A 9,889-nucleotide genomic window follows, 5' to 3' on the forward strand; every position below is an offset into this window, starting at 1 on the left:
GTTGCTGTGACTTAACTATACAAAGGGCTAAAAATACACTAACAATACCACTGAAAATGGCAGTGCAGAAACCACTAAAAATGCATAGTAACTCCACTAAAAGACACTGAAATTCCACTAGTAATGAAACTTGCAAAAAACAGTGTAAAATCCACCAAAAGTACATTGTAAATCTTCAGTGGATTTACACTATGAATCCACCAAGAATACACTAACAATTCCGCATGAAATACACAAAAGGAATTACACTGTAAATACTGCTTAAATAACAGTACGAATTCCACTGAGGAAGTACTAAAATTACACTAACAGATACACTGATGAATTACAGAGTAAATTCCACTTTAAAATGCATTGTAATCCACTAAGAATTACAGTGTAAAATAACCTAAAAGTACACCGAAATTGAACTAAGATTTACAGTGTAAATCATATCAAAGCTGCAATATCGACAAAGAACTACACCGTAAAACCAGCCAAAATTACATTGTAAACTTAGAGAAGAATTACAGTGTAAGTCCAGATAGGAACTACAGTGCAAATCCACTTATAAAAACACTGTAAAACCAGTAATAAATACACTGTAATTTTATCAGCTTTACAGTGTAAAATTCACTAAACAAAGTTAACTACACTGACAAAATGCACTGGTACAAGTACAACCACATATAGGAGGACGAACATGGAGAAGCGCCACCAGTGAGGGCGATTCCTCCAAGATCTGGGAGACAAACATCAACAACATGGCTGGAGAAGTAGGAAAAACACAAGGAAAACATCCCTCTCCCCCCTCCTATGCATTCATCACCTCCTATCGTCTCTCTCCTGCCCGAAGAAATCTGGAAGAAAGAACAGATGGAAAAGAGAATATAAGCACACAAAAGAAGGAACCAGCACAAATACTAGGAACAACTAGGATATGGTCACATGTACAACTAGTCTATAATCACAAGACCACTATATACTAAAAACTAGATGCCCAGGTCATAGGTTTCTGAATTTGCAAAAAAGAACATACTACAAGGGACAAAAACCCGCTCAAGATCACTAGGCTAGGAATTCCATTTTGGGGACAAAAACACACTACTAGGCTAGCAATTCCATTTAGGTAAAACTAGTTGAAAATATACAAGGTTGAGGATTACTGCAGTTGAGAGAATATATGACTATTTCCACAAACTATGGAAACTGAAAAACTAAACACTCTTAAGAAACTTTGATCTAACAGTTTGGACACTTCCTCCCTGTTCATAAATAGTTGTGATTGAATGACTGGATATAAGTAACTTTGGAAGTGTAAACTGCTATGAACTGATACTTGTTAACACTGAATATTGATTAGTATTAAGATAAACACTGAAAATAGAAATTAACAGAAAAATGAGTAACCCGATCAGGCTAAAAGCACTGACACTAGAAGGCACTTACGCTAGTAGCAAGAAACAAAAAGAATCTATAAAAGTGATAATAAATAGCAGTTTCTTCAGGTCACACAAGTATATGTCAGATGAAGAAAAATGCTCAATCTAGAATGAACATGGCATAAAAATACGACAAATACAACAACACACTTACGTGGGACACATAGAAATCATATAAGCTTTTTCACACTCAGGGTTATCCATTTCACCATCCTGCATAAATACAAGAGAACATAAAGAGAATAAACTACTGGGACCAAATAAGCTAAGCCACAAAAACAATATACAAAAGGGAAAAAAGAGAACACAAGAAAAAAAGAGAAGGACCTCGGAAACTTGGAAAGAATCGTCCTCAGCAAAATCATTGGGCACAAAAGGATCACCATCTGAATCACCTTGCTCTTCGGAACAAGCAGAATGAATACCCTTACCAAAACACTTCCCGAGTCTACCCATAGATTAAACAATTCCCTAATATATAAATCACATAGAATAAAAAAATACTGAGAAATATGGCATAAAGGATAAACATTATACAAAAAATACAAAACGAAAATGCTTACTACATACCCATTACCAGATACATAAATGGGTTAGGCAAAGACAATATAACAAAAAGAACACATGAACTAAATCAAAAAATACAAATACTTCCATAAAAGTGTAATGTGCTAAAATGCTCCCTCCGTAATCTAATATAAGAGCGTTTAGATCACTACTTGAGTGATCTAAACGCTCTTATATTTCTTTACTGGGGGAGTATAAAATAGCTAATTACAAGGGTATAAAATTAATCACATCAACTGAGCTAAAAGGGGGTAAAATGAACAGTACAAGAAATATTCCAATCAATACATCATCACTGGATTACACACAAATAAGATGACCCGACAAAATAAATTACACAAATAAAACTGGGAAAAAAGAACTAACCAGACATTATCATGCAACTATCCATAAAACACCCTGCAAAAATACCAAAAACTAAGATTAGCATCAAGCATGACAACAACAGAAACCTAAGAAAAGATTTAAAATGAACTAAAAGCAATCAACAGTTGCAAGAGAAGTCCTACACTTACAATGCAACCCAATATGATAACCAGTGTAAAAATCACTGATAAAATAAGTAAATACAGTACAATGCACAAAGATTTACATAGTAAAAAAATTAAGAATTACAGTGTGAATCCACTGAGAATTACACTGTAAAATTCAAAATAAAGAATTACAGTGTAAATCCATTGAGAGTTACACTGTAAAATCCACTAACATACATTGGCAAATGCACCAAAAATTACAGAATTACACTGTAAAATCAACTAAAGTATTACATTACAAGAGCACTACGAATTACAGTGAAGATTCACTAAAAAATAGAATTACAGTGAAAAAAATGTAAATCCAATTAGAATTACAGTGTATCGACTAAGAAAGTTCACTGTAATTCCACTAAGGATTACTGTATAAATCCACTGAGAATTACAGTGTAGATCCGCTGAGAATTTACACTGTAATTCCACTAAGGATTACACTGTAAGAAATCAATAAAATACACTAAGAATTACATTGTAAATCCAATTAGAGTTACAGTGTAAAATCCAGTAACAAAATGTAATTCTTGAAATTTCTGAATTGGAATTCAGGAATGTACATGCACAGATTGAATGGAATTTCCTGAAACCAAAATGACTTGGCATGAGACTAACTGAATGAAATTGAACGGAGCAGCATATATACACATTTACAAAACTACTTCATTGTAAACAATGAAAATGGACTGAAATTAAAGTGTATTATATACTTTAGTTGTCAGGGTGGTGGTTGTGATTATTAGTAGTAGCCTGGCAGTGGCAGTGGCAGTAGACTAGTTTGGTTGGTAGGTAGTTGAGGGCGAGGAAACAAATGAGGATCCCATCCATCCATCCGTACAAGCAAAGCAAGGGTTCTGAACTAAAAGAAACATCATCACATCCGACAGCGACATGGACATGGATGAAATTAGGATCCCCGCATGTCCAGGCGCATGACAACTAGCTGAATTCAACCAGACAATGTAGCTCACATGATAGACGAGATTCAACACAGCAACGGGAAATTACCACACACAACGGACGAAAGGGGAATAGATCTGACCGTGAAATCCTACACACAGCTAACAACAACCCCTAGCGAATGGGGGATAGATCAGGTCATAATCGACGAACATACATCACAGGACCATAAATGCCGGCGGGGGAAATGGAGGCCGGGGTTGGGTACGGTGGCCGAGATATGCTGCCCCTCCGACGCGGACATCAGAGAAGCCGGAGGGGCTTGGGCGGCCGGAGGGAGAGCGCTGGACGCCGGGGCACCCTAGCGAATCGAGGGACAGGGGAGCTCCAAATCTCCATGGATCTCTCTCTCTCCTCTGTTTTTTTTTAAAGCAACATGGCTTTATTACTCAACGTGCGGGCAAATCACCCAACACACAGGCGCCCACTTGGGCTGGTACATCCGTATCCAACTGCATACAGTGGGCTGATTCACATAAATGACCAAGACTAGCAAGTTCATGAGCGACAGAGTTCGCGCTACGACGACAAACAAAGATGTTAAAATGAGAAAACCAAAGCTTTAACTGGTATTTCATGTCTTCAATCACCACTGTGTAGGCCGAAGAATCCACCCTACGCAGGTCCAGCGCCTCCTCTAGTAGTTGCGAGTCAGTCTCAAACTCCACACGAATCATACCAAGTTCTGCTGCCAAGTTGATCGCATGTGACATAGCTGCAGCTTCAGCAGCGAAAGCATCACATATGTTGTCAGTCCGTCCCGCCCGAGCACAGATCAAGTTTCCTTGTTTTGTTCTTGCCGCAACTCCCCAGCCTGCATGGTTCTGCCCGGGCATAAAAGAACCATCGACATTAATCTTGTATTCCATGTCACTTGGCGGTCGCCACCTCTCCGGGTTGTTCTTGACAGGGGGATTTAGAAAGATGTGCACATACTCAATCACATTGCTTCTTGTTCGCCTCGCTACTTTCGATGGCGCTAGAGGCATCTCACCCTCTCTAAGCTTATTCCTGTTTGACCACCAAAGCTACCAGAAAGTGAGTACGTGGAGCCTCTTTTTCTCATCTAGACCCCATACTCTATCATCGCATGCACAGACGTGATTACTTCCAGCTCCATGCGCTCTTTCTCCAAGCCTAAGTCCCTCCACACTTCCTTTATTGTCTTGCATTTGATGAAGAGATGCGCCCCGTCCTCGTCAGCCCTTCCGCAGAAAAGACATTTTGTATCCGCAATACAGATCCCTTTGCGAGCTACATTAGTGCGGAGAGCTAGGGAGTCGTGCTTCAGCCTCCACGCGAACATCTGAATGTTTTTTGGGCACGGTAATCTCCACAGGCGCTTCCATGAATCATCCTTAACCGAGTTCAGATTACTAGGATTTTCCTCGCTGCCACCCACACCGGCATTATGCATATGAAGCTCAAGCTGACGCTGAAGCTTGTAAGCGCTTTTAACGGAGTGGGTGCCTTTGGAATCATAATGCCATGCAATGAAATCCCGAACTCCCTCCCGTAGCGGAATTTGGAGAATATGTTTGATGTCATCCGCCTAGAAGGTGTCTCTCACCAATTGCTCGTCCCACTGACCAGATAACGGATCGATGAGATCAGATACACGCTGTAGGAGGTTCTGTCCCTTGGGTGTCAGGACACGCCGTAACCAGGCCCGTGGAATCCAGGGATCAGACCAAATATTCACTTGGGTGCCATCTCCAATTCTCCAAATGTACCCCTCCCTGAAAAGATGAAGACCATGTAGGAGGCTGCACCATGAATAGGAGATGCCGTCCCTAGGAGCCGCTTCAAGAATCTGTCCGTTGGGGAAATAACGCGCTTTCAGCGTTTGGGCACAGAGGGATTCAGGATGCTGAATCAGTCGCCAAATCTGCCTGGATAGAAGAGCCAAGTTGAAGTCATGCATGTCACGGAACCCTAAACCCCCTTGTGCTTTGGGCTTAATGAGAGTTTTCCATCCGATCCAGTGGGTACAATGGGATTTATCTTGTTGGCTCCACCAATAGTCTCCTACCAATGAACTTAGTTCATCACAGAAGGACTTTGTTAGGTAAAAGCAAGACATTGCAAATGTAGGGATGGCCTGAGCGACTGTTGTGACCAAAGTTTCCTTGCCCGCCTTCGCTATGAGCCTTTCCTTCCATCCATAAACTCTCCCAGCCATTGCGCCTTTGACAAAAGCAAAGGCCTTCCTCCTAGATTTGCCCACATGAACAGGCAACCCCAAGTACTTTTCGTTCCAAGTCTCGCTCTGGATTTGTAGAGCGTCCTTGACACTCGTTTTTACCGTATCACTTGTATTGGGACTAAACATGACTGCAGACTTCTCCAGATTGATACATTGCCCCGAGCACTCCTCATAAAGGTCCAGTATCCTACGCAGCTCTTGTGCCTCTGTTTGTTGCGCTTTCAGCAGAAGGACAGAATCATCGGCGAAGAGTAGGTGCGACACCACCGGTGCCTGAGGACAAATCCTAACACCAGTGATTGTACCGGTCTCCTCCGCATCGTGTAACAGTGCTGACAAACCCTCTACACAAATGACAAAAAGATACGGCGAGGCAGGGTCCTCTTGCCTGAGTCCTCGGGAGGGCGAGAACTACTCAGATAAAACGCCGTTAACCTTGATCTGGTACCGAACCGAGCTAACACAGTGCATGACTAAGTCGATCCAGTGAGTACCGAAGCCCAGCTTTGTCAGCATCTCTCTCAGGAATCCCCACTCGACCCTGTCGTAAGCTTTGCTCATGTTCGCTTTCACCGCTGCGATGCCCTCCTTGCCTCTCTTCTTGTTCAGTAGGTAGTGTGACACCTCATAAGCCACTAACACATTGTCGGTAATCATACGACCAGGAACAAAAGCACTTTGATTCAGAGAAATGATGTCAGGAAGCACAATTTTGAGTCGGTTGGCGATAACCTTCGAGACTAATTTGTAGACCACATTGCAAAGGCTTATCGGGCGAAGATCCTTGATCCTATGGGTATTCTTGACCTTCGGAATGAGAACCACGACCGTGTCATTCCACCCGGTCGGCATAGCTCCACCGTTTATCACCGCAAGAACCTCATCCACCACTTTGTCCCCCATAAAATGCCAATGTTTCTTATAAACGATCGAGGGCATCCCATCAGGGCCCGGGGCCTTCAAATCACCAATGTGGTCTAACGCCGCCTTAACTTCCTCCCTGGTGACATCCGCTTCCAGAATTGCTCGCATTGCAGGAGTCACACGGGGTTTAACCTTGTCAATGAGTTCCGGCAGGTGATTAGCCCCCGTAGAAGTAAACAGGTCCTGAAAATAAGAGTAAACATAATTAGTTAACTCCTCCCCTTCCTTCACCTCAGATCCATCCTCCCTTCTCAGCTTCTTAATCCGGTTGGCTTTCTTCTTCGCAGATGCAACGGCCATAAAATATTTTGTGCTTTTATTGCCATCCCGGAGCCATGTAACATGAGAATGTTGCTTCTCTTTGGTGTTCTTCTTTATCTCCAACTCCTCTACAAGACACCTCAGACGCGCTTCCTCCCTGACTTTTGCTTCTGAAACAGGCACCCGCATGCATGCCTCCAGCTCCCTCCGGGCTCTCCTTAGTCTCCCCTCTAATTCTCCCACCACCTCCCTACTCCACCTTTTCATCCTCCCAGCCACATTGATCATCACAGAAGCAACATCATCCCTCTCCTTCAGGCAGCCTTCCTCCCACGCTCCTTGGATCTCAGCACCACACCCCTCTTCCTGCAACCACCACGCCTCGAATCTGAACCCCCGATCGCCTCCGCTCGCCATACTGGGCACACCTTGTGTGTTAACGATTATCGGTCCGTGGTCTGAGTGGCGAGGAGCTCCGTTGATCACACTGAATTCCGGGAACCATTCGCACCATTTTGCATTGGTCGTGGCTCTGTCCAGGCGTTCACAGATGTACGTATCCACCTCCTTGCTGTGATTCCTCCAAGTGTATTTGTCTCCTTCATATCCAATGTCGCATAAATCACACGCCTCCAAAGCTGCCAGAAAGTTGTCCATAAACCTTTGAGGGCGGACATCACCCCCCATCTTTTCGTCCCCTGTTAGGATCTCATTATAGTCTCCAAGGCATAACCAAGGATGACCATTTTGGTGCTGTTGCCCAAGGATGCGCATCATCTTCCAAGTCTCCACCTTGCGCTCCAGCTCAGATTCACCGTACACCCCCATCAGTCTCCAAATCCTCCCATCCTCCTCCGTTACATCCACATCCACATGTCGCCTCCCATACGATCTTAACGAGATACTTAATCCTCTCCTCCAAAAAAGCGCTACACCTCTACTTCGACCCACAGGATTCCAAACCACCATATTTGCTAACCCCAACGACCATCGAAACTTTTCAAGATCCTTCTCTGTTAATTTCGTCTCCGCCAAAAGCAACACGTCAGGCTCCTCCGTCCTCCCTAGCTCAAGGATGCTACGAACTGCCGGGCCGTTCCCGAGGTCCCGGCAGTTCCAACCGATCAGTTTCATTGATCCCGGCGGGGCTGCTCCGGCAGCCCGACCGATATCTTATCATTGACGTTTCCACCTTGTGCATGGGACACTGGCACATCCTCTCCTACCTTCTCTTCCAACTTACCCTTCTTTCCCAACTTCTCCACTTCATCTTCTTCTTTAGTCCTCCCCCTCTTCCCTCCCACACCCGTGGCCTCCACATGTTCACTTGCCTCCATGGTCCTCTCCCTCCCTTTCTTTCTGTACTTCCTCCCTCCTGCGCCCTTATCTTTGTCTCCACTGCCACCTGATGCAACCCTCCTTTCTACCTTGTTCGTTGGGACCATGGTTTCTGTGTGTGCCTTGTTTGGTACCGCATTGACCACTCCATCCTGGCCAACAGGGATAATCTGCAGATGCTGTTCCGCACTTACACCCAGTTCCAGCTTCTTCGGTTTGCCCTGGCCTCTATGTTTATTATCATTTTTGACAGGCCTAGTGATCTCCTCCTCCTTCCCTGTCCTACCTGAGCCACCACCGCTGGAATCACTCTTCCTCCATGATAGACTCTCGTTTCCACTCCCTGATCTCCCTTCTGATCGGCCAAAACCAAAACTGCGTGTCCCACTTGAACTTCTGCCTCCAGACCTCCATGCTTTCTCCTCCCCCCACCCTCTGCGTTGACCTAAGTCCGCCCGTAGCCATCTTCCAAACTGTGGACTGTCTCCCTTCACAGCTTTCTTATCGCAGTCTTTCTCCACATGGCCGATGATCCCGCATGAGTAGCAGAAATCAGGAAGAAATTCATATTCCAGCCTACAACAATCTCTATCCTCTTCCTCTTCCCCACTCTCCATCGCAGCCTCCCCTTTTGTAACGCCCTCGATGCGGCTATATCTCCTACGTGTCGAGGCACGACTTAGAGGCATAACCGCATTGAAAGCAATGTCGCAAGTTAGGCAATCTTCAAAACATCCCATGTAATATATAGATAATAAAAGGGGAGAATACATAGTTGGCTTACACTCGCCACGTCAATCAAAGTACATAAATAGCATTACATCAACCAAACACTCATGGCCTGACTATGGCGCCCAAATAAAAGACCAACCCAACATGCGACACGGTCTAGATCGCCCCAACTAGGCACCACTACTGATCATCAGGGAAAGACACATAGTAACGGCGTGAGTCCTCGTCGGACTCCCACTTGAGCTCAAGCACATCATCTGGAACGGAGTCATCAGGCCTTGCATCTGGTTTGGAAGTAATCTGTGAGCCACAGGGACTCAACAATCTCGCACCCTCGCGATCAAGACTATTTAAGCTTATAGGTAAGGCAAGGTAAATATGTGGAGCTGCAGCAAGCGACTAGCATATATGGTGGCTAACCTGTTCGCAAAAGAGAGCGAGAAGAGAAGGCAAAGCGCGAACGAATAACTAGAGAATAACCTGCGGCAAGCATTACTCCAACACCGTGTTCACTTCCCGGACTCCGCCGAGAAGAGACCATCACAGTAACCCACACAGTTGATTCATTTTAATTAAGTTAAGGTTCAAGTTATCTACAACCGGACATTAACAAATTCCCATCTGCCCATAACCGCGGGCACGGCTTTCGAAAGTTCAAAACCCTGCAGGGGAGTCCCAACTTAGCCCATGACAAGCTCTCACGGTCAACGAAGGAATAGACCTTCTCCCGAGACATTCCGATCAGACTCGGTATCCCGGTTCTACAAGACACTTCGACAAGTTAAAACAAATCCAGCAACACCACCCGAATGTGCCGACAAATCCCGATAGGAGCTGCACATATCTCGTTCTCAGGGCACACTCAGATAAGCTCTCCATACAACTAAAACCAAACCTCGAGTTTCCCCGAGGGGGCACTGCACAGGACTCTAGTTCGGACCAACACTCAGAGA

The 9,889-nt window shown here is 44.6% G+C and overlaps 1 long non-coding RNA gene across 1 annotated transcript; it reads right to left on the reverse strand.

Moving 5' to 3' along the window:
• Positions 1-446: 446 nt before the first annotated feature.
• LOC119334633 lies at positions 447-3,842 on the reverse strand. The gene is made up of 5 exons (XR_005161471.1): positions 3,633-3,842; positions 2,355-2,387; positions 1,749-1,892; positions 1,576-1,634; positions 447-839 (listed from the first exon to the last, which is right to left on the reverse strand). It is a non-coding gene; the product is annotated as an uncharacterized LOC119334633 (long non-coding RNA).
• Between the last annotated feature and the right edge of the window lie 6,047 nt (positions 3,843-9,889).

The sequence above is a fragment of the Triticum dicoccoides genome, chromosome 7A (assembly GCF_002162155.2).
Source record: "Triticum dicoccoides isolate Atlit2015 ecotype Zavitan chromosome 7A, WEW_v2.0, whole genome shotgun sequence".
NCBI classification, from domain to species: Eukaryota; Viridiplantae; Streptophyta; class Magnoliopsida; order Poales; family Poaceae; genus Triticum; species Triticum dicoccoides.